Raw genomic sequence first — 4,948 nt, 5'->3', positions numbered from 1 at the left:
ATAGATTCCTCCCTGAGTCTAGTTTCTATAGAAACAAACGACATCAGTATTGAAGCTCTGTGCAGGGAGATATCCAGGTCGTAATGCGCAAAGGTCAGTGTAGTCGATCCCTGTAACATGGGAGACTTTGACTAATAAACTGTACTAATTGGCCAGACCAAAAATTCTGGAAAACAATATGTAGATGGGCATATGAGTCTAGTTTCAGGGAAAAATCACGAAACTTATTTTCGAGTTGTGAAACTCAAGATATGATTTTTAATGCGACTAGTACGCAGATTGGCAGTGTCTGAGAAATATTTTTATAAAGGGTTTAAAGTCTGTTAACACCTCGTGTTCGACTCCGGTGTCGGTCTCGGGTTCGGGGTGTTACACGAAGTGGCCACCCGTTCTGAAAGTTTGATTTTCTTCTGGTGAACTAGACATCCTTTTTTTTTACGTTTGAAGTTTTGGGTTTTTTAATGTAATAAGCCCGCTTAATTATTTTTTATGGTTTTAATATGTATTACTAAGATAGGTATTACTTATTTTAACTGTTGAAATTGGATAGCTTTAGGGCGCATTTTCAAAAACAACAATTGATTTCAAAATAACACGACAACAAGCAAAGCTTCCGCAATGAAAGTATTTTCCAAAATTAATCACTTTTCCTAAAAATGACTTAATCAAATCAGTTTCCTAGAAATATCCATGACGTTAAGGTGTGGCAATGGCGGTATGCATGTCTAGGATTGGATCCAAAGGGAGCTTGGTACTTAAGCAGTCCGATGGACTCACCACCTCTTTTCCGGTTTTCTACCTGTTGCACAGCTTCCATTCACTTTAACCTATAATGAAATTATCTTTTAAAATACTAAGTAAGTTTTCCTGGATCAACAATATAAAATGTTTTGAACGCTTCAATGTGGCATGTCGGATCCGGTCATAACGTCTGGGCCGAGTTCGGGGTGCTACAATATTATAGGTTTCGAAGACCTATATAAAGGACGATATGCATGTGTTCGAGATGTTTAAATTTTTGGTGAAATTTTGTGGCCCGATTTTGCATGTTGTGAATGTTTAAGTCCGGTAATGCCTCGAACCCTGTCTCGACGTTGGATACGGGTGAGGGGTGTTACAAAAAGTATATGGCAGATATGTGGTTTAGAAATGCATGATTTGGAATTGGTAATGCTTAGTTAAAATATATGGTGTATGGAATTATTTGTTTTAATGTGGATTGGCATAAGTGCAGTTGATATAAAATGTGGTAGGAAATGAGATGTATGTGTGAATATGCATGCTAAGTATGAAGAATGGATGGATATAGTTGTAACTAAATATAGTGATTGTATAGAGTCAATTGAGCTATGAAATTGATTAACTTGAATACAAATCTAATAAGTTAGGATGTAAATTTATTATATACTTGTTTTTGAGAAGATGAATATATGTTTCATAAAATGGTATGAGATTAAGTTAGGAATGAAATAGTTGCTTGTGGCATTGTCTAATTACTTTGTTAAATCATAGATTTATCACTGAGTTTATTACTCAGCGTATGATTTTGTTTTCTATGTGCAGGTTAAGTTTTTACGAGATCTTGAGCAGCGACATTAGCATCCATCAAGAATCCCAAACTCAACAAAGTTGGTGAATTTCTTTTTTTAGTTAAATGGCATGTACCTAGTAGAGTCAATTTAGTATTTTGCTATGTTTGAAAATGCTAATTTGGAAGTTTGCAAATGAATATAATCATGTATATGCAAGTTGATATGTGTAGTTTAGTATGATTTATAAATAAGTTAAGTTGACATGTTTGGTGTGTGATTAATGTATATGTGTTATGTACTTGTTGAATTTTGGCAATGTCAATGCTTAATTGAAAGTAGCATGATTTGGTAAATGTCTTAAATGAATAAGGGACATAAGAAATGAAACCATTGGATGTGAATTGGTATGGATCAAATCAGTATTTGGTTAATATATTGACATGTGTTTCTTTGATTAGGGAATGATATGTTTAAGGAATGAGAAAATGTAGGTTAAATGAATTGTTGAATTGTTGAGATTAATAATGAAGATATAAGTTATTAATTAGGTATAATTTGATTTTGAAAATTAAAGAAAAATCATCAAAGTATCCATACTAAAAGTATCGATACTTTAGAGTAAGGTATTGATACATCGAAGTTCAAATTGATATCGATACTTGGCTATGGTATTGATACTTGATTGAAATTTTGAAAAGTTTACAATTTGAACCTTTTTAAATCTCAGGTTAACTTTAGAGTGTATGTAGGCTTGTATAAGTCCTAAGAAAAGTTGTATATCATGCTTTTGTACTAAAATGCTTATGTTAGCATGAATTGTATTACTAGTTGTACTCGTAGTTGCTCTTGTAATTAATGTGGCATTTTGTGACTCGAACCTGATGATCAGGTTGAGTATGGGGTGTTACAGTTGGCTATGCTTTGCTTCTCTGAGCTTCATCTTACTTTACAAAAAAATCATTTTTTATTGAAGGATTGCTCAGGGAATAAGCAAGGCTATAATTTTTAATGAAGTCAGATATGGTGGCCACTCAATTTCGAATGTTTATTAGGACCATCACCACCAATCTTGACATTTGTCTCAAATTAGATGATTGTTTTGCAATGAAGTGAAGGAATTGATGGAGTTGGAAATGAAGTAAGCACGGAAGGTGAGAATCAAAGTTGACCTCAATGATGAACGAGCCATGAGACAGGTTCTTTCAGTTATGGACTCAAATGATAATTTATTTAATGAATAACAATGATATGGATTAATTATGTGGAAAATCAAAATTTAAAAGAAAAATCATTGTCAGTTTATCGTTTGTGATTTTCGCAGGAGTAACCAAAATAATCGAACTATATAACTTGAGTGATTAAATTGCAAACTAACTTTTTATTTTGGATGCCTAGAATAATAATTTTTAATAGTTTAATGATATATGTGTAGTTTACTCAATCATAATTTCATTTTTCAAGTTCTTTTTATTCTTAACTTGCATAATCAATATTTTTTTTGCTATTCATAATATTCGCCTACAAAGTTTATTGTAATTCCCTTTACTATATGCATTTTAAATCATTGAAATTATACATTTTTTTACGAATCAAATTATGTCAATGATTTTTTGTTTTATATAATTAAATATGTATTTGCAATAAAAAAGCAGATAAAACATTAGTATGAAATTTTTGGCCATATATTATGTTTTAGGCTAAAAAATATTAAGGAGGGAATTGGTATTTTAAATTTTTTTCGTAAATTTTTCTAAATAATAAGGAAAGAGAAAAAAGAGCCTAGACAAATTGATTTATAATTGGACATTGAACCCATTTCATATGATGAGACTTGCCGGTGTATTGAGCGCAACTTTGCTATGCGCTATTCATGGTGCTATAGTAGAGAATACTTTATTTGAAGATGGTGATTGTGCAAATACATTCCATGCTTTTAACCCAACTTAAGCCGAAGAAGCTTATTCAATGGTCACTGCTAACCGCTTTTGGTCCCAAATCTTTGGGGTTGTTTTTTCCAATAAACGTTGGTTACATTTCTTTACGTTATTTGTACCAGTAATAGGTTTATGGATAAGTGCTCTTGGAGTAGTCGGTCTCGCTCTGAACCTATGTGCCTATGACTTCGTTTCCCAGGAAATCCGTGCAGCAAAAGATCATGAATTTGAGACTTTCTACACCAAAAATGTTCTTTTAAACAAAGGTATTCGTGGTTGGATCGCGGGTTAAGATTAGCCTTATGAAAACCTTATATTTCTTAAGGAGGTTCTTCCCTGTAGAAACACTCTTTAATGGAACTTTAGCTTTAGTCGGTCGTGACCAAGAAACCATTGATTTTGCTTGGTGGGTCGGGAATTCCCGGCTTATCAATTTATCCGGTAAACTATTGGGGGCTCATGTAGCCCATGCCAAATTAATCGTATTTTGTGCTGGAGCAATTAACCTATTTGAAGTGGCTCATTTTGTCCTAGAAAAACCCATGTACAAACAAGGACTACTTTTACTTCCCCACCTAGCTACTCTAGGCTAGGGGCTAGGTCCTGGCGGAAAAGTTATAGACACCATTACATACTTTGTATCTAGAGTACTTCACTTAATTTCCTCTGTTGTATTGGGCTTTGGCTGTATTTATCATGCGCTTCTAGGACCTGAAACTCTTGAAGAATCTTTTCCATTTTTCGGTTATGTATGGAAAGATAGTAATAAAATGACCACAATTTTTGGTATTCACTTAGTTTTGCTAGGTATAGGTGCATTTCTTCTAGTATTCAAAGATCTTTATTTTGGGGGCGTATATGATACCTGGGCTCCGGGAGGGGGAGATGTAAGAAAAATTACCAACTTGACTCTTAGTCCAAGTGTTATATTTGGTTATTTATTAAAATCGCCCTTTGGAGGTGAAGGGTGGATTGTTAGTGTAGACGATTTGGAAGATATAATTGGAGGACATGTATGGTTAGGTTCCATTTATATATTTGGTGGAATCTGGCATATCTTAACCAAACCTTTTGCATGGGCTCGTCGTGCACTTGTATGGTCGGAGAAGCTTACTTGTCTTATAGTTTAGGTGCTTTATCCGTTTTTGGTTTCATTGCTTGTTGGTTTGTCTGGTTTAATAATACCGCTTGTCCTAGTGAGTTTTACGGGCCCACTGGACCAGAAGCTTGAGCCCTAATTGTTTACCTCCACTACCTTGGTATACCCAACTAAGGATTTATTAATTAACTATATTTAAATTATTACCTTTCAAGAAAAAAAGTACAGCATTTACAATTTCATTTTTTTCACAAGGCTAAGATATAATATTTACAATCCTTATCTTTTTCACAAGACTAACATATAACCTTCCCCTAGTTTTTATGGGATAACTAGAACTCTTTCTAGTTTTTGTGGCTCAACTAAAACTCTCCCAATTTACA

General features: G+C 33.6%; 1 pseudogene; it reads left to right on the top strand.

Annotated features, from left to right (window-relative positions):
• Positions 1-3,735: 3,735 nt before the first annotated feature.
• LOC121224079 (photosystem II CP43 reaction center protein-like) lies at positions 3,736-4,697 on the top strand (annotated as a pseudogene).
• The last annotated feature ends 251 nt before the right edge of the window (positions 4,698-4,948 follow it).

The sequence above is a fragment of the Gossypium hirsutum genome, chromosome A01, assembly GCF_007990345.1.
Source record: "Gossypium hirsutum isolate 1008001.06 chromosome A01, Gossypium_hirsutum_v2.1, whole genome shotgun sequence".
In the NCBI taxonomy this organism is placed as follows: Eukaryota; Viridiplantae; Streptophyta; class Magnoliopsida; order Malvales; family Malvaceae; genus Gossypium; species Gossypium hirsutum.
The sequence above is the reverse complement of the archived record's forward strand: the minus strand, read 5'-3'. Positions and strand labels throughout refer to the sequence as shown.